Source organism: Tamandua tetradactyla, chromosome 2 (genome assembly GCF_023851605.1).
Source record: "Tamandua tetradactyla isolate mTamTet1 chromosome 2, mTamTet1.pri, whole genome shotgun sequence".
In the NCBI taxonomy this organism is placed as follows: domain Eukaryota; kingdom Metazoa; phylum Chordata; class Mammalia; order Pilosa; family Myrmecophagidae; genus Tamandua; species Tamandua tetradactyla.
The window spans coordinates 152730039-152755553 of record NC_135328.1 but is presented as its reverse complement, the minus strand read 5'-3'; the positions used below and the strand labels follow the sequence as shown (position 1 = coordinate 152755553).

General features: G+C 38.5%; 1 long non-coding RNA gene and 1 pseudogene across 2 annotated transcripts in view; both read right to left on the bottom strand.

The window, feature by feature from the left end:
- Positions 1–503: 503 nt before the first annotated feature.
- The window catches only part of LOC143662710 (uncharacterized), an 85206-nt gene continuing 60194 nt past the window's right edge, over positions 504–25515 (bottom strand). Inside the window, exons 1-3 of one of the 2 annotated variants that reach the window (XR_013165565.1) lie at positions 2728–2766; positions 2252–2360; positions 504–721 (exon numbers count right to left, since the gene is read on the bottom strand). This is a non-coding gene — a long non-coding RNA (uncharacterized LOC143662710). Of the gene's footprint in view, positions 722–2251; positions 2361–2727; positions 2767–25515 lie in introns of those variants that run through there. The other variant, XR_013165566.1, reaches the window with a different exon arrangement.
- Positions 9700–10775, bottom strand: LOC143654356 (ubiquitin-conjugating enzyme E2 E3 pseudogene; annotated as a pseudogene).

Genomic DNA, 25515 nt, shown 5'->3' with positions numbered 1-25515 from the left:
CCCATTGCTTGTGAGAATATCAGGAATTCTCCACATGGGGAAGATGAATTTTCCCCCTTTCTGGCCATTCCCCCAAGGGGACTTTGCAAATACTTTTTTATTAGCTGTTCAAATCACTCTGGGATTTATTGGGGCATCACTCTGGACAAACCTACAAAATCTCATGCCATACTCAAGGTTCCATGTACTTATGGTGTTCAATTAAACTATCCACATAAGTTTTATTAGGAAATGCACTAGTCAAAATATAAATTTTGTAGCAAATAAAACTTTTTTTTGCTTTAGTCTCACATGTAAGTTAAAGTTTTAAAATATAAATGACCATCTATTTTCAACACTCTGCAGTATTGACATTCCTTTGTTCTTCCTCATGCAAAAACATTTTTTATCTCATTTAATCCTTTTGATTATTACATAAAGTTGAAAAAACAGACATGATTATCTTTATCCTGTAAATAAGCAGTAAAAAGAGAAGTTAAATTACTCACCCAAACCACATGATGTGGTAACAATGCCACAAGAAAGATTTGGTGCTTCTCATTCTCAGTTCAGTATTTTAGCCATCTGGGGCCCAACAGAATCTCTCAGAACTCATTTCACCATGCTCTGGACTTTGTTAATCCTGAAGAGCATCAAATAAGACTGGTCCTTCAGCTGATAACCCAGGTACAAACTCTTGGTCACTGTGAGGTGTGAGAGCAGGTTTTCATACTGGACTCTCCTTTATGGGGGGAAAGAAATTGTGTCCAGTTATCTACAGTGAAGAGACCCTAATCTTCCCTTGACTCCTATGCCCAGAAACCCTAGGTGAGGATCACATACAAACCAAGGGCCCAGAAACTGTTCCCAGGTGCTGCACGTTTTAGAAATAGCCAATTGATGCAGGATGCCAGAGAATGGAAGCCAGATGCTCGGCAAAAGCTGATTCAAAACACCCCATAAAGGCGACCACAGTGGGCAGGGTGATGAGAGGTACAGTGCTAGGAATCTGAAGACTGAGCTCATCAAATTTCAGAATAATAGAGTCCCAGAACCTTGCTTCTTAGCTAGACACATGATTTTCAGTTGTACCTTCATCATCAGAACTCTGTCCTCAAAAGAACTAGGAATTCCATTATACAAACCAGCTATAAGGAGCTCCACCTCTGGCCAGGCCAGGGAGAAAGCTCAAAGCACCCATCTCTCAGCCTCTCCTGATCTCTAAGAAATCCTCCAGCACCAGGAGTCACAATTTGAAAACCATCACTCTCATACAGCCCCCTGCATTGACAGATTTGGAAGCTGAGCCCTAGAGCAGCTACATGACTTAAGTGGCCAGACCTGAACCCAGTCTACAGGCAGAGAGCCAGTAAGAGGTGGGGGCTCTGATGCTAGAGTCCCTGAAATTGGTTCCTTGTTATACCACTTACTGGCTGTGTGATTCTGAACAAGTTATTTCACCCGTGAGTCTCAGATTTCCCACTCCTAAATTGGGGATGATGATAATTGCACGCCTGCCTCATCAGGTTTTTGTGAGGTCTAAGTGTGTTAATACATGCAAAGCACTAATAATGGTGCCTGGGAGGTAATAAGCACTATGTAAGCGTTAGCTACTGTTGTATATAAATCTGTTTCCTGAATTAGAAGCTTGGTAACAGGAACTTTTCTTTTGTATGCTGAATGGCGAGGTCATATTTCTTTCTTTTTCCATGTGAGTATCCTGTAACTGCAGTACCATTTGTTGAATTTTTGTTTGTTTGGGAAGTGTATGGGCAGTAATAGGAACTTTTGATAAGCTGTTTCTGAAGCCCAATGTATATTACAGCCTTTCTGAAGCATTCCCAAGTGACCCAGGTTAATTGAGTCATATTTTCTCTTTACTACCACTCCATGTCATGAAGGTTACTCTCTCTATTGCTATATCCACAACAACCCAAAACTTAGTGGCTTAAAACAACAACCATTTTATTAACTTTGATTCTGTGCTTCAGAATCTAGCTTGGGCTTCCGAGAGAGCAAAACTAAAGCTCTGAGGCCTCTTGAGGCCAAGACTTCCATGGTATACTAAAACTTCTGCCCTATCCTGTCGCTGGAAGGATGTTCCCCCACCCCCCACCCCAAGCCCAGTTTCATGGGGGGATATAGACCGCTCCCCTTGATGGGAGGAGCTGCCCATGCACACTGGGAAGTGGAGGTGAACTGTTGCTGGCCATCCTGCAGATAATTCACTATTCACTCTTTTGCTCTTATTATAATTATATATTTTGTATACCTTTCTCCACTATGTGCACGTGGGTTCCCTTCTTAGGCGAAGCATCATGGCATATTATCCATGACTTAGCACACAGCTTGATATGTAGTCAGTGCTTAATATATGCTGTCTGAATTGAGGAATAAGGAAATGGGTGACTTTATTTTTACCTTAACTTTACAACCATAATAAGAACAGAATATTCATTTTAAAAAATAAAAACAATATTTAGAACTTTAAATGTACCAAAATTTCCTTCTTCCTTTCATTAATTTCATGCATATACTTCACTCTCTGCCATTAGGGTTTTTTTTTTTTTTTCTTTTACATGGGCAGGCACCGGGAATCGAACCCGGGTCCTCGGGCATGGCAGGCAAGCATTCTTACCTGCTGAGCCACCGTGGCCCACCCTGCCATTAGGTTTTTATCCTTTGGATGTTATAAATAGAAAAAAATACCAGTTTTAGAAGACTTCTGCAAGAAAACATGTACTTCACCCAAACAGCTGAGGAAAGATGTCTGACCGAGGAATGTGCAGGAATCAGATTTTGAGGGAATGGTGCTCAAGCCTTGAAAAAAAGTTGAGGCAGGCTTTACATATATATATTTTAAAAAACATGAGATTTCAGAAAGTATGCAATTTTTAAAGCAAAACAAAGTTCAGCAATAGCAGTAAATCCTTAAAGCATCTCCTATGAAATCTGCACTTTAACCTCAAGGCAATGTACTTGCCTGAAACCTTGGTAAATAGATTTTTCTCTTTGCAGACAGCTATAAAGCAGATCCTGAGTTGGCATAATGAAGCTTTGTTTTTAAATTTGCATCCAAATTAAACAACATGCAGTCATTGTGTAAACTGAAATTCCCAAGAAAGAGAATCCAGAGTCTGAAACAGAATGTACAGAAAAGCCAGGATAGCTGCTGGACTCGGCAGAGTAGCTTCATCTGTTCTTCACACTGGTTGTCACACAGCCCAGGGCCTCTCGAAGAGCCAAATGCAAATAAGAGGCTCTGCTTTGCTTTGGTGGCAGTGGATTCTTGCAGCTGTGTCCTCAGCCCGAGATTAAAAAAGCGAGGGAAGCAGTGAGGTTCAGGGTAGGAGGGGTAGGAGGGGGGCAGAAAAACTTTCCATTTTACAATGTGCTTGGAAAAAGACACATCTTTAAATTGTCACTGCAGTTTAAGCAAACTAAGCCATGTGGAAACTCAGGGAGAAAAATGAAGCCAGGACCATTTGTCAAGCATATTGGGTTTCAAACAGGAATCTTAATAGTCACTATTAAAACCTTGCAAACTTCAGGAGGGAACTGTGGTCTGTTAGAGAGCTAGGCAGATGTGCTTTTCTTCAACCCTTTTTCCTGGTTCAGAGCTGTTTTTGGTTCAGAGTGATGGCTTAAGTCTGGAAGAAGGAAAGATGAGCACACAAGCTTTGGGGTCAGGGACAGACTATGAATCAAACCCAATAGTTGTCATTGATCAGCTAACCATAGAGACTTTATTTTCTCTGAACCTCTAAACTTCCTCATATATAGCACCAAGGCAATCAATCTTACCTCATAAGGTTGTGCAATGATTATATTCCTCAGCATGGTTTCTGTATCTTAATAAATAAGAGCTGTTAGTAATCACTTAAGAATATGTGAACCAAAGTCATACCTATCTTTCCACAATTCATGGAACTGTCTCATGATTAGAAGCTCATGAAGATAAATCTCCACTTTACAACTGTACAGTGCAAAGAGACAATGTGAGATAAGGGAGAAGGACATTTGAGTTCATGGGCTTAGATCTCATGAAAATTAGACTCGTAATTGTAAAATGCCAAATTATTTTTTCTCACCCACTAAATGGAAATGTTTTAAAAGAAGATTCTCTACTGCAGGTCTATGTTAGTGAAGAAAAATAGTCTCAAGATAAATTTAGTTTTAAAAGATGCTAGTATTCATGGCACAAGCATTTTCCTAGGAATGAACTTCCAGAGTTTCAAGCGAGTGAGTCCTGAAGTTCCCAGAGAAATAATTGAAGAGAAGCCTACTGAAAGACTTAATGTTTTGCATATCTTTACCCAGTAACTTTTAGGGATGTGGATTATATAATTTCTACTTTTTAGGATGATAAACCATAATTCTTTGTAATAGGAAAAATATTCTTAAGATAAATTTATAGAAAAAATAGTGTTCATAACCTTGAGAATGACCTTATAGAAAAAGGAGATGAATTTTTTAAGCAGTTTTGTTGAAATATATTCACACACCATATATTCCATCCAAAGTACATAGTCAATGGCTCACAATTTCAGAGTTGCACATTCATTACCACAATCAGTTTTAGAACATTTTCATTACTCCAAAAAGAAAAGCCCCATACTCCTTATACCCTCCTATTATTGACACTTAGCATTGGTGGTAACTTTGTTAAGTTATATTGAAATATTACTGTTAGCTATAGTCCATAGTTTGCATATATGTATTTTTCCTGTGTACCAATCTATTATTATCACCTTGTAATAGTGATGTACATTTGTTCTAGTTCATGAAAGAGCACTTTTATATTTGCACTATTAACCACAGTTATCATCCACAGCAGGGTTTACTGTGCTTTACAGTCCCCTGTTTTATTCTCTAGCTTTCCTTTTAGTGACATACACAACCCTAAATTACCCCTTTTAACCACAGTCACACGCATGGTTCAGTGCTGTTAATTACACTCATAATAATGTTCTACCATCACCTCTATTAATTTCCAAACATTTACAATCAACTTAATTAAAAATTCCGTACAAATTAAGCATCAAACTCCCCATTCTCTACCCTTACTCTATTTCCTGGTAATCTGTATTCTAAATTATAATTCTGTGTGTTTGCTTATTATAGTTAGTTCATAGTAGTGATATTATACAATATTTGTTCCTTTGTGTGTGGCTTATTTCAGTCAACATAATGTTCTCAATGTTTTTTTCATCTGCCTATTAATACTTTCAAGCTTCATTCTATTGGGATAATTGAAAGTGCTTTGTATAATTTTAGTCTTTTTAAATTTATTGAGACTTGTTTTGTGACCCATTATGTGGTCTATCCTAGAGAATGATCTATGTACACTTGAGAAGAATGGAACACTCTATAGTCTGTAAGGTCTAGTTCATTTATCATATTGTTCAAATTATGTTTCTTTATTAATCATCTATCTAGATGTTCTATCTAGTGATGAGAGTGGTACATTGAAGTATCCTTACTATTATTGTAGAGATATCTATTCCTCCTTTCAATTTTGCTGGTATTTGTCTCATGTATTTTGGGCCACCATGGTTAGATGCACAAATACTTGTAATTGTTATTTCTTCTTGTTGGATTGCTCCTTTTAGTAATATATAGTGTCTTTCATTGTCTCTTATAACAGTTTTGCATTTAAAGTCTACTTTTTCCAACATTAGCTAACTACCCCAACTCTTTTTTGGTTACTGTTTGTATGGAATATCTTTTCCATCCTTTTACCCTCAACCTATTTGTGTCCTTGCCTTTAAGGTGCGTCTCTTGTAAACAGCATATTGATGGACGATACTTTTTATTTTAAACTATCTGCCATTCTATCTGTGTCTTTTGTTTGAGGGTTTTAATCGATTAACCTTCAATTTTATTGTATAGGCAGTACTTTAACCATTTTATTCCTTGGTTTTTATATACTATATCTTATTATTGTCTCTCTTTTTACCCTTTTAGTTACCCTTACTGATAATCTTCATTTTTACACTATCCTCTAAATTTCTTTCTCCAATCCTTTCCTTTCAGCCTGCAGAACTCCCTGTATTATTTCTGGTAGGGCAGGTCTTTTGTTGACAAATTTCTGTTTATCTGTGAATATTTTAAACTCTCGCTTATTTTTTGAAGAATAGTTTACAGATAAAGAATTTTTGGCTAGCCATTCTTCTCTTTTAGTGTTTTACATATATCATTCCAATGTATGCTCATTTCCATAGTTTCTGATGAGAAATCAGCATTTCACCTTATTATTTTCCCTTGTATTTGACAAATCACTTTTCTCTTGCTGCTTTTAGGATTCTCTCTTTATCTTTTTCACTTGGCATTTTGATTAGTATGTGTTCCAGAATAGGTCTATTAGGATTTATTCTGTTTGGAGTACATTGTACTTCTTGAACATGGATATTAATGTCCTTCATGAAAGTTGGGAAATTTTTGGCCATTATTTCCTCAAATATTCTTTCTTCCCCTTTTCCCTTTGAGACACCATGACATATATATTTGAGGGCTTTGTGCTGCCATTTGGATTTCTGAGACTTTGCTAAGTGTTTCCCATTCTTTTCTTTATCTACTTTTTCATATGAAAGATTTCCATTATTCTGTCTTCTAATTCACTCATTCTTTCTTCTGCCTATTTTAATCTGCTATTGTATCCTCTAGTTTATTTTATTTTATTTTTTTAAATATTTTTATTGATAAATCCTAATATATAAACATTCTTAACATGCAAACATTCTATGCATGATGTACAATCAATGGCTCACAATATCATCACATAGTTGTGTATTCATCACCATGATCATTTTTTAAAATATTTGCATCATTCCAGAAAAAGAAATTAAAAAAAGGAAAAAGTCATACACACCATACCCCTCCCCCTTCCTCTCATTGGCCATCTAATATTTCCATCTACCCAATTTATTTTAACCTTTGTCACCCTATTATTTATTTTTTATCCATATTTTTCACCCATCTGTCCATACCCTAGATAAAAGGAGCATCAGACACAAGATTTTCACAATCACACAGTCACATTGTAAAAGCTATATCATTGTACAGTTATCTTCAGGAGTCAAAGCTACTGGAGCACAGCTCTACAGTTTCAGGTACTTCCCTCCAGCTGCTCCAATACACCATAAACTAAAAAGGGATATCAATATAATGCATAAGAATAACTTCCAGGATAACCTCTCGACTCTGTTTGAAATCTCTTAACCACTGACACTTTATTTTTTTTCATTTCTCTCTTCCCCTTTTGGTCAAGAAGGTTTACTCAATCCTTTCATGCTGGATCCTGGCTCATCCCAGGATTTCTATCCCATGTTGCCAGGTAGTTTTACACCCTAGCGAGTCATGTACCATGCGGGGAAGGGGGGAGAGCAGTGAGTTCACCTGCCTCATTGGCTTAGAGAGAGAGGTCACATCTGAGCAACAAAAGAGGTTCTCTGGGGGTAACTCTTAGGCATATTTTTAAGTAAGCTTAGCCTATCCTTTGCAGGAATAAGTTTCATAGAGGCAAGTCTAGTTTATTTTTAATCTCTTCTATTGTGTCTTTCATTCTCATAATTAGTATTAAGTTTCTTTTTATATTTTCAGATTATTCTTTGTGCTCACCTAGTGTCTTCTTAATATCCTTTATCTTTTTTAGCTATATTTTCTTCATTTCCTGAGTTGATTTAGGAGATTTGTTTGAACATCTTTGATTAGTTATTCTAAATGCTGTGTCTCCTCTGTAATTTTAATGTTTTCCTTTGACTGGGCCATATCTTCCTGTTTCTTAGTATGGTTTGTTTTTTTGTTTGTTTATTTATTTTGTTTTTTGCTGATGTCTAGGTATATTAGCTTACTAAATCCACCAGGATGCAATATACCAGAAATGGAATGGCATTTAAAAGGGAAATCTTTTAAGTTGCCAAATTACAGTTCTAAGGCCTTGAAAATATCCAAATTAAGGCACTAATTATGATAGGTAATCGTCACTCTAGAAAGGTTGATGCTGTCTGGAACACCTCTGTCAGCTGAGAAGGCTTGTGGTTGACATCTGCTGGTCCCTTGCTCCTGGGTTCCATTGCTTTCAGCCTCTGTGTCCTATAGGGGTTCCTCACTTGTCTTTTCCAGTGCTCAATTTCATTTTTTGTTTTCTCCTGGCTTTCTCCAAGTTCTGGCTTGCTTAGCATGTCATGGGAAGGCACATGGTGGTGTCTGCTGGGCCCTGAATCTCCAAACATCTGGGTCTCATGTTGGCTCTGTCAGCTCTGAACTCTTCCCAAAATGTTTCCCCTCTTAGATGACTCCAGTAAACTAATCAAGACACACCTTAAATGGGTGAAGTCATAGCTCCATCTAATCAAAAGGCTGCACCCACAATTGAGTGGAGTATGTCACCATGGAAACAATCTAATCAAAGGATTTCCACCCTAAACAGTATATTTGGCTCCCCAAGATTGGATCATAATTGAAACATGTTTTCTGGGGTACATAATAGTTTCAAACTGGTACACTAGTCATCTGCATTTGATTCTCTCTCTTATCTAGGGTTTTCTTGTTGACTGGCCTTGTGCTAAGGCTCTTGTTTGATACTTGATTCAAGTTATTTTAGACTTTCCAAATAGCTCATGTTTAACTGAGCAGTTTTTTCATCTCCTCTTCATCTGAGTCTTCCACTGAGCTTGTGGTACAATTTTTAAATTTCACTATTTGTACAATTGCTTCATCCCAAAGGGGAAGCTTTCTTTCCTCTATTCCTTCTCTAAGAGGGTTGATCTGTTCTGTTGTTTTTTAAATTTCCTTCAGGAGCATGTTTATTGTGTTTGAGATGATAATCAGGTGATGTCTGAGCTACAAAGGATAAAAGGAAATCCTCTTGTATTACCTAAAGTTCTCTAGAGAAACAGAATCAGCTGTAAATATAAAATTTACAAAAGTGTCTCACATAACTTTGTGGATGGTAAGTTCAAGGTCTGTGGAACAGGCTGCAAGCTGGCAGCTCTGATGAAGGTCTTCAACGAATTCACAGGAGAGGTTGGCTGGGCAACCATGGTGATGTAAAGGTCCAAGATCTGTAGGGCAGGCTTCAAGCTGGCAACTCTGATGGAGGTCCTCAATGAACTCTCAGGAGAGGCTGTCTGGCTGAAGTGGTAAGAGTGACTGTCTCTTCTGTATCCTCCTTAAAACCTTTCAGATTATTGGATTAAGCATCACTCATTGCAGAAGACACTCTCCTTAGCTGATAACAAATGCAATCAGCTGTTGATGCAACCAATGTGATCATGATTTAAGTCCCTGAAATGTCCTCATAGCAACAGACAGGCCAGGGCTTGCCCAACCAGACAACTGGGCACCACCGCCTGGCAAAGTTAACACATGAAACTGACCATGACACTTCTCATTACAAACTGACAAAGGTAAAAGTTAAAAGATTTTTTACAACAGCATGCACCACATACTCAGAAGTAGATCTGGATTTAATAGAAATGATATAATTCCTAGTCATCCACAACTACTTTTATATCTTCATACAGATAATGAATTAGGCTAAAATGAACTATAATTATTTGGTAGACTTAAGGACCAGTATCCTTAGTATATCACAAAATACTTTTTGATATCCCAAAGAAGCAAGACTTGAAAGTAGGCATTTTAAAAGAAACTAATCTATAGCTACAAAGTTCTACTCTTGATAGCATTTACCTTTTTGGAAAGTCTCCCAGTCACCAAAGGATAAAAGCAGAGTGTAGAATATACACAGAAGTCTATATTGAAAAGGCTATGAAGATTTGCAGCACAGTGAGAAGATGTCTTCTGCTCCTTCACACTGTGTAGAAATTATGTGAATTATGTTGTGTATCTCTTAGTCCACTGTCTAGCTATCCTGTCATGTTCTGTTCTGTTGGTCAAATACTGAGTGGCTGTGCTTCCAAGCAGAAGAGCCTCAGGGTTGCAGTCTGTCAATGGGGAACAAAAAGACAGCAAAACCTTTGAGATAGTCAAAGTAGAACTCCAGTTGTGTTTAAGAATGTCAAGACAGATGACTCCCTGACTGCTGATGTTGCAGTTGTAGATTCTGGTGTCAACAATAATCTTTTGTGGCTTACATGGATAATCTGATGAAAATGTGATATTAAAAAAAAACACCACCTTCACATAAAGAACCTGGTGCACCAAATATAGTTGACGTTTATTCATAAATGTTATCGCCATTGGACCCAGCACTGAAGTTAGGAGGAGGATCAAGGGTTATTTCAGCCAGCTCCTTCTGAATTCTTCTAGCACTAGTGGATAATTTAGCAGTGGTTTTGCTAGAGAGTTTGATGTTTTTCTTCTGCTTGGTAGCAGAAGTTTCTCTTTCTTCTTGTTTTTTTAGGCCCTGAAGGGGCTGGATCTCACTGGTCCGCATCTGAACTACCACTGCTGGTGCTGGGGCTCTCATCATCGGACCTTTGCCTACCACTGCTGGTGCTGGGGCTCTCATCATTGGACCTTTGCCTATTCCTGGACATCTTGGTGAAGTTCTTTCTTGAAACACTCAGCCACCCACCCAGCCCCCTCACGCATGCAGCTACAGTGTTGGGGAGGGAGAGATGGAAAATACCCATCTTTAAGGAAATGGAGGCAGCTGGGGGAGGGTGTGGGTGGAAGGGGGAGGGGAAAAAAGAAGCTTGAGAGGCTCTGGCCGAGGAGTGTGGAACATTGAAAGTTGGAGGGGATTGAGCAGTGCCCGGCTCCGGCTGGAGGGGAGCCCCGTTCAGCACCTTCAGAATAAAAAGGGGAGGAGAATGTGTTGGGAGCATGGTGGGGCAAGGGCATGAGTTCCTGGTGATTCAGATGGGATGCAGAAGAACTCTGCAAACTGTGGCCTCCAGCCTCTGGTGCTGGGCTCAGCTCCTCCAGCCTGTTCTTTTTTTTTATTTGTCTCTATAGTTGTTTTTCTCGCTGTTGTTGTTTTGTTTTTTGTTTTTTTAAGACACTCTTTTCATTGTCTCTATCTGCTTTTTTCTGGGGAACAAATTCTGGGAAGAGGGTCACCCCAGAAAGGATTTTGCTAAGTCAGTATTTACCAGTCAAACAGGGCCAGGGACCCATGAAAGGGGGTATATAGCAGTTCCAGCGTTGCCTGGAGAAGAGACCGAGAAGGATGCAAAACTTCTCTTTGACAGCCCCCTGAATCTGTGCTTTCCTGGATTGTCCAGCAGGTGGCACTCTTCAGCAAATTGTTCCCTGCAGTCCTAAAGTGGCACTGTGCCTTTAAGTCTCATTCACCTCCTCCTTTGTGGTTTAAACAGATTGCCAGTCACTTTTGTCCTGGATGGCTTGAAATCTTAGCTCAGATCTGGGACCCAGTGATCTTAATTAGCTAGTCAAAACCCATGATTGCTGCTCAGCCATGCCCAGCCCCCTTTCCTTGAAGAAGAGCCACCCTTCAGCAAACTATTTCCCACAACCCCAAGAAGGTCCACCCTTCAGCAAACTATTTCCCACAACCCCAAGAAGGTCCTGTGTCTCTATCTCACCTTCACTTCCACCTCTATCAGGAGCAGGGTTGGGACAGAGGATGTCATTAGCTTTTTGTCCTGGGTGGGTTGAAACTATGCCTGGTCTCAAGACCAGGACCCAGCAATCTGAGTTCACTAACCAAAAGCTGTGATCAGTGTCTGGCCATTCTTTCCCTACTCTATTCTTGGAGAAGAGGACTTTTATTTCTAGCCACAGACTGGACTTGGAGGTAGCTTGCTGCAAGGGTGGGGGATGGGCAGCAACTCTGCCTGGGGAGAGTTCTCACAATTCTTCATGGCACTTTATCAGTCTCTTCCTCCCACTCTTTGCTGGAAGGTGCACAGCGATTTTCTGGTCTCTGGGGCCCCTGAACGTCTGTTTCAGACAATTTCTAGCTGTTCACTATCTGCCCTAGAGGAAGAACTGAGTTGCGTTCTCACTCCCTACTTTTCCATCTCACCTGAAAACTCCTTGGCTGCAATTTTCAGGAGATGAATTTTTATCCCTTAATTTTGGTTGATTCAATGATATTAGGTCAGACCTTCTTAGAAGCTGTTAGGCTTAGGGTTTCTGGAAGAGCTTTTCAGACCAAAAGCCAAGGTCATCTCTGGGCAAATTAATCCACAGAGAACAATATGTCTGGGATAGGTCATAGGCTAGGGATAGAGAGGTCATCTGGGCAGATGGTCATGCAGGGGCAGAACTGGGGGTGGGTGGGGCAGCACATATTCCAAAAATAAATGTGCCAAGGAGAAGAGCTGCCTTATAAAGGTGTTCCTTAAATTGGGGTCAGCTTTATTCTGGAGACTTTTATTCAAGATTCAGATCAGGGCTATTAGGCCACCACAGTACTGATGACTCTATGTCTAAAGGGCTGGCAAGGCAATTCCAGATCTTCCCAAGAGAAGTGAGTTTGCTTTCTTAATCAAATCTTTGGTTTTTGTGCTAGAAGAGAAAACTATGCTCAACAGCTAACTGGGAACTTGTCCAGATACCTGGGCTTCCTTGTCCTTGGAAAGTTTCAGACCTGGGCTTGGAGAAAGTCAGGAGTACTGCAGTTGTCCTTCATTTCTGCATGCAGAAAGCCTCATCTTTGTCAGCTCAGTCTCCCCTGAAACAACAATAGGAGTCCAGGACCTCTGAGGCCAACTCCATCAGTGAGACATGCCTAGTTTGACTTGGTGCTTCAAGCAAAATAATCAGTCAGTAATCTTAAACCTCTTTAGTTCCCTCCCCTTTCCATCTTCTGATACCACCATAGCCTAGACTCAAGAATGAAGTTCATGCCAAATTTTTCATTTTGGTTTACCTCATTTGAAAATGATGGAGGGTGAAAATCAGGGGCATTTTCTTTATGGTATTACAGGAAAAAGTGAAATACTGAGTTGATTTGCAAATAGTGAATTAATAGATAAACATTCTCTGAAATACTGTATGAATGTGAAGGAAGTCTTCTACTATTACTGAAGAAGAGGGTAAAAAGTTTTCTCTATTAGACCTTTTGCTAATGTTTCCTTGATTGTCTGATGGCAATTACATTACACATGGGAGAGAAGTCTCAGAGCTCTGAAAACTGAAACCTGACAAGGAAGTCAAGTGTTTTCAGAGGACATTGACTCCCAGGAAATTTTAAGAGCGATTTGTCAATGAAGAAGCTCTCTGGACTGCCATTTCTTGTTTTGATGAGACTCAGCAACACATTCAGAGAGTCCAGGTCAACTATGAAACTTATGGTCCACAAGGAGAACAACTAGTCCTCTCCTCAGGATCAGTATCATTTGGAGACTATACATCATTGCCTGAAGTTGAGGCTTCCCCAGATTGAACTCATTTCTGAGAGGAAGAAGTTGGGTAAATGAAAAAGTTCTTTTTTTCTGTTATTTAGATTGGAGCCCCTAATTTCCTATAATTTCCTTACCAGCCAGGTCACAGGAGATAGGAGCTGATATTCCCAGGTCCCAAACAATGGAGCAGTTCTGTCTCCATTTGCAAGGATTTAAGAAGATCAGTAAAGCCCTTGTTTTCAAAAGTTAGCAGCTCCTGTTCTGATTCAATTTTTGGCAAAAGACATTTGAGAGGTTTAAACTTCATCCAAAAAGGCTATGAGACTTGGGAAAATAAGTGGAGAAATAGATGTCACACAAAACTACAGATTCATCTCAATTCAAAACATAATTATTTCCATCCTCTGTATTATTTAATTGTTGTGGAAGCTGAGTACTTCACATGGAAAACAAAGATCAACCTTTAATAACACAAGGATATAGTCTTGTTGAACTGTATATTTCTGTGCATTTTATGATATGTATTTGTGTTAGTTTGCAAGCTGCCAGAATGCAATATACCAGAACTGGAATGGCTTTTAAAAAGGAAAGTTTAATAAGTTACAAGTTTACAATTCTAAGGATGTGAAAATGTCCATATTAAAGCACCAGCAAGAGGTTAACTTCACTCAAGAAAGGCAGAGTGGTCTGGAACACCTATCTCAGCTGGGTACTCATGTGGCTGGCATCTGCTGGTCCCTTGCTCCTGAGCTCTGTTGTTTTCAGTCTCTGTCCATGTGAGGGTCCCTCACTTTGTTTTCCTGGGGCTGGCTTTCATCTCTTGGCTTCCCTTGGCTCTTTCCAGTTTCAGGCTTGCTTACCATCTCATGGCAACATCTGCTGGACTCCAAGCATCTCCAAGCATCCCTGTCTCTGTTCTTTGAAGCAACTATTCTCCAAGCATCTACATCAGCTGTCTCTGTCAGCTCAGTGGCTTCTGTTTCCGTCACCTCTGACTCTCTCCAAAATGTTTCTTCTTTTAAAGGATTCCTGCAAACTAATCAAGACCCACCTGGAATGGGTGGAGTCATAGCTCCATCGAATCAAGGTCATACCCACAATTGGGCATGTCACATCTCTGTAGAGGTAATCTAATCAAAAGCCTCCAACCTGCAATATTGAATCAGGATTAAAAGAAACAGTTGTCCTGACAAGACTGAATCAAGATTAAAACATGGCTTTCCTGGGGTACATACTTTCAAACTGGCATAGTATTATACATTAATCTAAAATTAAGTTAACAAAACATTTTGTTTTCCCAAGGCCATCAACTAATCATTGTTTGCACACACATATGTATGTGTGCATGTGTCTGTGTGAAATTTTACTGAATTGATCCATATGAAAAAATTCATCCTAGAGTAAACTGGCCAATTTCTTTCTGTTATCTTTTATCAGGAATTATTTCAAGAGAACTTTTGCTACAGGTTTAAAACTTCCTTCTAGATAATTATATAATTAGCTGGAACTTTACACTAAGCCTCAAAAACACAACCAAAAGGGCAATTTTGTGTACAATTGAACGACATCTGAGGAAGGACAAGTTCCCCAAGAAAGTCAGGATGGATAGACTGGCTCACTCTTAAAGAGCATGGGAGGAGGAGAAATTGTCACAGATAATGATAAGAGAAAAGCAGCTGAAATTTTGAAGAATGGCTAAATGCCAAATATGGGCCAGCACAACAGGATGGAATCCATGGAAGTTCCAGACATGAGGGGAGTTTGTACTCATTCACAGGGTGTTTTCCACATGTATCCAGTAGGTGCTCACAAGAAAGCTTAAGGGCCAAATAGGATATAAAGAAATCAGCTCTTAGTGGTGCAAAGGTTGGGAAACAGAACAACTACACTGAGGAAAATGCTTGAAACTTTGCCTCCGTGCCTCAAACCTTCTCTCATCAAGTAAACATATAAACTTTTGAGAGAAGGAAAGAAAACCTTGAAATACCTAGGACACAGGTAAAGATCTGTTGTTACTGGTAGAGAAAGACAAAAGAAAAGCAAAACTTTGTCTTTGGGGAATGGGGAGAAAAGAGTCCTGGGTCCAGGATCCTATATCAATATAATAAGAGATTTACTAATGCTGGTTGAGGATCAAAAAACCCTCCTCTAATCAATATCTGCCTCAAAAACAGGGCAAGTTTGGCTTCCATGAGGAGGAGGGAAAAAAAATACAGAAAATCTCACTCCTAATGCCCAGGAATAGAGTCTGCCTAAGATTGAGACTGGACAAGGACAATAGAGAACACTGTCTGCCTCTTCCAGCCTAGCAAGCACAGAATAAAAAGCAAGAAAAATTAACCTCTAGGTGTGGAGAAAGAGTACAGAGAGACATTCTATGTGATGTAGATACACAAAAATGACTTTTAAATCTAATGGTGGAGCATGAATGGAAAACACATCTGAAACCCCAGCATTACACCCCAATCACAAGACTTAATTAGAGGAATTTCAACCATGGGATGCACTGAAACCTTAACAGCAAAAGAGTTCAAACCTAGGTTTGTCTCAGACTCTCACATGCATGGCCTTGTGGAAGAAGATGCATGCACAAACCCAGGGCAACCCCAGACTAGACTGATTCACCCATGAATGACTTTTACAGAAGAAATTGCAGGCACATTTCCAGACATAAATATCTACTTCAGTATCTCTTGCTTTGCACACCATCTCCAGCATTCAATAAAAAATTACAAGGATAAAAGAGGGAAAAAAACTAACTGATTAATTTTTGAGACATAAAGCAATCAAGAGAACCATAGTCAGATGATCCAGTCTTGGAATCATTAGAAATAAAGATTAAAATAACTATGATTATTATGTTAAAGGATGCAGTGGAAAAGTTGGACATTCATGAATAGATGAGATATTTCAATAGATAAATGGAAACTATAAGAGTTAAATGTAACATGCTAGAAATAATTTTTAAACACAACAGAAATAAAGAATACCTTCAATGAGCTGAACGACTAGATGAAACACAAATTGGGAAAGAATAAGTAAACATAAATATAAGTCATTGGGTATTATAAAAAGGAAAATGGAAGTTTTTACATTACCCAAGTTGAGATACAAAGAGTAAAGGAAGAGACAGACCAAAGAAAGAGATGCAGTTTGACAGAGAGGCTAAGAGACAGAGAACATAGTATCCAAGAGTTGTAGGAAAGTATGGCTATTTTGAGTTCTAGATGGGGAAGATACAGACAAATGGGAAAAGAAATAGCTGAAGAGATAATGTCTGAGAATTTTTTTTTACGTAAGGAAATATTGTAAGCCATAGAGCCAAGAAGATCAGAGAACTCCAAGGGCTACAAATAACACAAAATAAAAAGTAAAAACAAACAAATACATCTAAAAATTTATGGTTAAACTGCCAAAAATGATACATTAAATATATATATAGATAGTAAATCCTAGCAAGCCTGTAGTGGAAATAAAATGGAATTCATAAAAAAAATATTCAAAGTGGAAGAAGCCAGTAAAAGAAAGACAATAATTGATGGAACAAATAGAAAAAAACTAGTAAGATAGTAAATTTAAATATGATCACATGAGTATTGCATTAAATGTAAATTGTCTGAGTCTCCTACTTAAAAGACAGAGATTGATAGTTTGGAGAAAAAATAGCATGCAGCTATATGCTGTTTATGAGAAACTTACTGTAAGTTTCTATAAAGCCATAGATAGGTTAAAATAAAGGGATAGAAAACATATACAATGCTAATACTAATCAGAAGAAAGCTGGAGTGGTTATAGTAATAGCAGACAAAGTAGATCACAAACAATAAGTATTAACAGATTTATAAGTTTTTCACATAATGATAGAGGAATAACTTCACCAAGAAGGCATAACAATCTTCAATTTGTATGCAACAAACAAGAGAGCTTTAAAACATATGAAGCAAAACTGAAATAACTTAAAGAAGAAATAGACCAATCAACAATTATACTTGGATACTTCTGAACTATTCAGTCAGTATTTGATAGAATAAGTAGACAGAAAATAAATAAGAATATAGAAGGCCTGAACACTATCAAGCAACTTGATCTAATTTAAGTTATAGAATACTCCACCAACACATAATACATTTTCTTTTAAAGAATACAAGGAGCATTCACCAAGATAAACAACATTCTACACCATGAAATCAACTTGAACAAATTTAAAGAATTGAAATCATTCAAAGTATGTTTTCTGACAACAATAATCCTAAACTAGAAAATAAAAAATAGAAGATGTCTTGAAAGTCCCTAGATGTTAATAGGGAATAAACTCACATACCTATAAATAATCCATGGGCGATTCCGGAGAAGATGGCGGCTTAGTAAGACGCGCGGGTCTTAGTCCCTCCTCCAGAAAAGCAACTAAAGAAACAGAAACAATACGAAACAGCTCCCGGAGTCACGACAGAGACCAAAAAGACAGCGTACCCCATTCTGGAACAGCTGAACAGGCAGGGAGAATCTGCTGCGGTGAGATACCCGAGGGGCGCGTGTTTTCCCGGCCAGGGTGGCTGGCGACTGGGGTCCCCTCCACGCACGTGGCTCCCCGGTCTGACTGGGAACGTTGGATAGCGGGGCCCTCCCTTCACGCTTGGCGTTTTGGGCCAGCTGGGCAATTAGGACCGGCACTCTCCCAAGCCGCGGCGGCCAGCGACCCCCGCCTCCACGCGCGGTTTCCCAGGCCGACTGCCGTGCAGACAGACGAGCGCCACGAGCTCCACCTACTGGGCAGGAAAAGAAAAACAGAGCCCAGAGATTTCACAGAAAAACCTTTCAACCAGCTGGGTCCCACACCCAGGGAAATCTGATCAAATGCCCAGACACCAGCAGAAAATAATGGATGACGCTCGGAAAATTGAAGATATGGCCCAGTCAAAGGAACAAACCAATAGTTCAAATGAGATACAGGAGCTGAGACAACTAATGCTGAATATACGAACAGAAATGGAAAAATTCTTCAAAAACCAAATCAATAAATTGAGGGAGGACATGAAGAAGACATGGGCTGAACAAAAAGAAGAAATAGAAAATCTGAAAAAACAAATCACAGAACGTATGGGAGTGAAAGACAAAGAAGAAAAAATGGAAAAAACAATGGATACCTACAATGGTAGATCTAAAGAGACAGAAGCTACAATTAGTGAACTGGAGGATGGAACATCTGAATTCCAAAAAGAAACAGAAACCATAGGGAAAAGAATGGAAAAACTTGAGCAGGGGATCAGGGAACTAAATGACAATATGAAGCGCACAAATATATGTGTTGTGGGTGTCCCAGAAGGAGAAGAGAAGGGAAAAGGAGGAGAAAAACTAATGGAAGAAATTATCACTGAAAATTTCCCAACTCTTATGAAAGACCTAAAATTACAGATCCAAGAAGTGCAGCGCACCCCAAAGAGAATAGACCCAAATAGGCGTTCTCCAAGACACTTATTAGTTAGAATGTCAGAGGTCAAAGAGAAAGAGAGGATCTTGAAAGCAGCAAGAGAAAAACAATCCGTCACATACAAGGGAAACCCAATAAGACTATGTGTAGATTTCTCAGCAGAAACCATGGAAGCTAGAAGACAGTGGGATGAGATATTTAAATTACTAAAAGAGAAAAACTGCCAACCAAGACTCCTATATCCAGCAAAATTGTCCTTCAAAAATGAAGGAGAAATTAAAACATTCTCAGACAAAAAGTCACTGAGAGAATTTGTGACCAAGAGACCAACTCTGCAAGAAATACTAAAGGGAGCATTAGAGTCAGATACAAAAAGACAGAAGAGAGAGGTATGGAGTAAAGTGTAGAAAGAAGGAAAATCAGATATGATATATATAATACAAAAGCCAAAATGGTAGAGGAAAATATTATCCAAACAGTAATAATACTAAAAGTTAATGGACTGAATTTCCCAATCCAAAGACATAGAATGGCAGAATGGATTACGACCCAGCAATACCACTGCTAGGTATCTACTCAAGGGACTTAAGGGCAAAGACACAGACGGACATTTGCACACCAGTGTTTATAGCAGCATTATCTACAATTGCAAAGAGATGGAAACAGCCAAAATGTTCATCAACAGAAAGTGGCTAAACAAACTGTGGCATATACCTACGATGGAATATTATGCAGCTTTAAGACAGACTAAACTTATGAAGCATGTAATAACATGGATGGACCTAGAGAACATTATGCTGAGTGAGTCTAGCCCAAAACTAAAGGACAAATACTGTATGGTCCCACTGATGTGAACCGATATTTGAGAATCAGCTTGGAATATATCATTGGTAACAGAGACCAGCAGGAGTTAGAAACAGGGTAAGATAATGGGTAATTGGAGCTGAAGGGATACAGACTGTGCAACAGGACTAGATACAAAAACTCAAAAATGGACAGCACAATAATACCTAAGTGTAATGTAACTAGGTTGGAACACTGAATGAAGCTGCACCTGAAATATGGTTTTTTGTTTGTGTGTTTGTATCTTTTGTTTTTGTTTTTTTTCTTTTTCCTTTTTATATATATATATTATTAGTATTATTATTTTAATTCTCTTCTCTATATTAACATTCTATATTTTTTTCTGCTGTTTTGCTAGTTCTTTTCCTAAATCGATGCAAATGTACTAAGAAATGATGATCATACATCTATGTGATGATACTAAGAATTACTGAGTGCATTCGTAGAATGGAATGATTTCTAAATGTTGTGTTAATTTCTTTTCTTTTTTTTGATTAATAAAAAAATTAAAAAAAAAAATAATCCATGGGCCAATGAGGAAGTCACAAGGAAAAACATTTTTAATTAAAATGAAAATGAAAACAACATATAAAAATTTATAAGATGCAGATAAAGTAGCATGTAGAGGAGGGCATTTATAGCATCAAATGCTTATACTAGCTAAACAAAATCCTCAAATCAATGATCTATGCTTCAGCCTTAAGAAACAGGAAAAGAAGAGCAAGTTAAATGCAGATCCAGCAGAAGATAAGAAATGATAAAAATGAGAGCAAAAAATCACTGCAATTGAAGCAGAAAAAGAAATTAAGAAAACCAGTGACAGAAAAAAACCTGTTTCTTTGAAAAGATCAATTGAATTAACTGATAATCTAACTAGATTGGCCAAGAAAGGAAGAAAGAAGACACACATTACTGATATCAGGAATGAAAGAGGAGACATCACTACAGATCCCATAGACATGCCAAAGAGGGTATTATAAATATCATTATGCCAATAAATTTGAGAGTATTGATGAAATGGATCAATTCCTTGAAAGACACAAACTACCAAAGATCATTCAAAAAATTGATAAATTGAATATCCCTATACCTATTAATGTAGTTGAATTCATAGTAAAAATCTTCCAATGGAGAGAATGCCAGGCCCAGAGGCTTCATTGGCAAATTTTACCAACCATATAAGAAAGAAATAGTATCAATTTGCCAAAAACTATACTAGAAAATAGAATAAGTGGGAAAAACTTCCCAAATCATTTTATGGGAACAGCACTAACCTAATATCAAAACCAGACAATAGAAATTACAGATTGATGTTCTCTATGAACAAAGGAACAAAACTCCTCAAGAAAATATTAACAAATTAAATCTTTCAATGTATAAAGAAGACAGCACATCATGATCAAATAGGGTTTAGCTAGGAAATGCAAGATTAGTTCTACATTCCAAAATCAATCAGTGTAAGTTACCAAATCAAGAGACTAAAGAGAGTTCTGGGAAGATGGTGGAATAAGATAGATTGAGTTCAACCCTACTCCAAAGAACAGTTAGAGAAGGGATGGGAGGGTGACTGAGACAGAGGTTCCAACGTGTAAATGACCTTGGAGAGTCTGCTGCACTACATAGGGCAGCCCTCATTGCAAAAGCTGAGGAACTAAGAAGCAGAGAACTGGAGCCTGCCCAGCTTGTGCAAACAGCCTAACACAGGAGTTCAGAGCCCTCAGGAGTGCACAGATGGGGAGATAGTACACCCTCACCAGCACAGCCCCACAACTAGCAATTACTCCATACCCCACACAACTGAACCCCGTCACTTGCCTTCCCTCCCAGCATTCCAGTCAATCCCACCCACCAACCTCTCATGTGCTTATGCTCCTCATGACCCCACCCCAGGCATGCATGCCTGCCCAAGCCCAACCCACCTCTTCTGCATAAGCACAGTCTCACCCCACCCTTCCTGAGCACTACCTCCTCCTCCCTACCCCTGTAGGTGGTCACCAGCATGTAAAGGTTGCAGGTACTTACCTCCATACCCAGGTTACACCCACCCCCAGCCCATACAACCATGCACCACCACCCCCAGACCTCCAAGCTCTGCACATGTGTAGATCAGTTTATGGCCCTCTAAGATCTACACAAGTGCATGCCCCCCAGTCATGACATCCCAGCTCTGGGCAAGTTCTGACCAGCACAGCCAGGCTACATCTGCCCCCAGCCCACAGATGTCCAATGCCAACTGCGGTAGTTAGATTCAGGTGTCAACTTGGCTAGGTGAAGGTGCCTAGTTCTATTGCTGTGGATGTGAGCCGATGGCATGTGAACCTCATTTGTTGTTGATTACATCTGTAGTTGGCTAGGAGGTATGCCTGCTGCAATGAATGATGTTTGATTTAATTGGCTGGTGCTTAAATGAGAGAGCTCAACATAGCACAGCCCAAGCAGCTCAGCATACCTCATCTTAGCACTAATAGCTCAGCCCAGGCCTTTGGAGATGCAGAAAGAAATCACCCTGGGGAAAGTTGTTGGAACTCAGAGGCCTGGAGAGAGGGCCAGCAGAGATCACCCTGTGCCTTTCCATGTAAGAAAGAACCTCAGTTGAAAGTTAGCTGCCTTTCCTCTGAAGAACTAATGAAATACATCTTTTATTAAAAGCCAACCTGTCTCTAGTGTGTTTCATTCTGGCAGCTAGCAAACTAGAACACCAACCCAATAACCTGAGCTTTGCTCATGTGCACAAAGGGCCATGCCCCTAGACCAGTGCACACCAGGGTCCTGTCCCCAAAACTGGTGCACCCATAGAGCCACATCCTCCCTGCCACTGGGCAACCACACTCACAGGCAACAATGTACCATCCCCAACTTGTGCCTATACCTGTACTGCAATGGATCACTGCATTGTTGTGCCCTGCCCCATGTCCTGCATCCTGCTCCATATCCATCCTGCAGTAAAGGCTTTATACTACTGTAGGAAATCAACTTCTAAAGTAAACCAATCAAGATATTTACATGCCACAAAGACAACAGAAGATCACTAAGCATATCATCATGTAGACAGATAAAGCCCAGCCTAATGACCAAATTAAAATACCAGAGGAGGCACAGATGTTGGAACAACTAAACATAGATGTTCATATAACTCTACTAAGTAAAATGAATGGGATGGCTAATGGCATAAAAGAAATCAAGAAGACATTAGAAGAGCATAAGGAGGAATTTGAAAGAATAAATAGAAAAACAGCAAATACCACTGAGATTAAAGATGCTATAGACCAAATAAAAAACATACTAGGGGGCGGGCCATGGTACTCACCTGCCATGCTGAAGATCTGGGTTCTATTTCCTGTGCCTATCCATGCAAAAAAAAAACATACTAGAGTTACACAACAGCAGATTTGAAGAGGCAGAAAAAGAATAAGCAAACTAAAGAACAGGACAACTGATTTTAAACACTCAAAACAGCAAATAGCAAAAAAGATGGAAATATTTTAATTGAATCTCAGGGAAATGATGGAAAAAACAAAGTGCACAAATATAAGAATCATTGGTGTCCCATAAGGAGAAAAGTAAAGGGCTAAGAAGATTAGTTGAAGATATAATGGGAGAAAACATCCCAACCTTTATAATGGACACAAATATGCAAGTCAGAGATGCTCAATGAACTACAATATTTATTTATAGTATAAATCAAAATAGAACTTCTTCAAGACACATACTAAGCAGTCTATCAAATGTTGAAGAGAAGCAGAAAATCCTGAAAGTGGCAAGATAAAAACAGTTTACTACATGCAAGGGTAACCACACAAGACCAAATTCAGACCAATCAACTGGCACTATGGAGGAAATAAGGTAGTGGTATCATATATTTAAGATCTTGAAAGAGAAAGACATTCAACCAAGAATCCTATACTCAGCCTAATTGTCCTTCAAAAGTGAGATTAAATTTTTTACAGCCAAACAAATCCTGAAGAGATTAAAATTTTCACAGTCAAGCAAATCTTGAAAGAATTTGTCAGCAAGAGTCTGGCCCTACAAGAAATGCTAAAGGGAGACCTACTGGCCAAAAAGAGAAAAAAAAGGAGAGGAAGCTCTGGAGGAGGTCACAGAATTAAAGAGTACCAGTAAGGGTAACTTAAAGGATAAAAAATGAAAGAGGGAAAAGAATATATAGATCTGACAAATGAAATCCAAAAGATATGCTGGATTCAAGAAATGCCATTCAGTAACAACTTTGAATGTTAACAGACCAAACTTAACAACTAAAAGATTGGCAAAATGGATTAAGAAATATAATCCAACTATATGCTGCTTATAAGAGACTTATCTTAGACACAGGAAAACAAATAGATTGAAAGTGGAAGGATGGAAAAAGATGTTCCATGCAAGTTGTAACCAAAAGAAAGCAGGAGTAGCTATACTAATATTGGATAAATAGAATTTAAATATAAAGGCATCATGAAAGACAAAGAAGGACATTATATATTAATAAAAGAGACAATCACCAAGAAAAAATAACAATCATACATATTTATGCCCCCAATCAAAGTGCTCCAAAGTATGTGGGACAGACATTGGCAAAACTGAAGGGAGCGATAGATGTTTCAACAATAACAGGATACTTCAACACACCACTCTCCTTTACAGATAGAACAAACAGAAGATCAACAGGGAAGCAGAGAAGTTAAACAACTTGATAAATTAATTAGAGCTAACAGATGTATATAGGTCATTACACCCCCTAACACCAGGATATGCATTCTTCTCTAGTGCTCATAGAACATTCTACAGAAGATCATATGCTGGGGCACAAAACAGGTCTTTATAAATTGAAATTATTTAAAGCACTTTCTCTGATCATAGTGGAAAGAAGCTCAATATCAATAACCACCAAAGAATGAGAGCTTTCACAAATATATGAAGATTAAATAGCACACATTTAAGCAAGCAGTGGGTCAAAGAAGAAACTGTTCAAAAAATCAGTAGCTATCTGGAGATGAATGAAAATGAGAATACAACATATCAGAACTTACAGGATGTGGCAAAGCCTGTGCTGAGAGGGAAATTTATTGCCCTAAATGTCTATTTTAAAAAACACAAAAGAGCAAAAATTGAGGTCTTAACTGCTCACCTTCAGGAACTTGAGGAAGAACAGTAAACTAAGCCCAAAGCAAATAGAAGAAGAGAAATAACAAAGATTAAAACATAGTTAAATGAATAGGAGAACAAAAAATCAATAGAAAGAATCAATAAAACCAATTGATTTTCTTTGAGAAAATCAATTAAATTGATGGGCTACTAGCAAGACTGACAAAGACAAAAAGAGGGAGGATGCAAATAAATAAAATCAGAAATGAGAAAGAGTGCATTACCACAGACACAGAAGAAATAAAAGAAATCATAAGATGATACTATAAACAACTATATGCCAACAAACTAGTCAACTTGGATGAAATTGACAAATTCCTGGAAACATATAAACAAGCTACACTAACTCAGGAATAAATAGAAGATCTCAATAAACCTAACACAAATAAAGAGATTCAATCAGTCTTCAAAAATCTTCCTACAAAGAAAAGGCCTGGGCCAGGTGGCTTTACAGGGGAATTTTATCAAACATTCCAAAAAGAACTAACAACAATTATGCTCAAAATTTTCAAAAAAATTGAGGAAAAAGGAACACTACCTAACTCATTTTATGAAGCTAATATCATTCTGATACCAAAACTGGGTAAAGATGCTATAAGAAAGGAAAACTACAGGGCAATTTCCCTAATGAACATAGATACAAAAATTCTCAACAAAATACTAGCAAATTGAATCCAACAACACATTAAAAGAATTATATACCACAAATATTTGGGGTTTATACCAGGAATGCAAGGATGGTTCAACACAAGAAAATCAATTAATGTAATACAGCACATTAAGAAATGGAAAGGGAAAAATCCCATGATCATGTCAATTGATGCTGAAAAAGCATTTGACAAA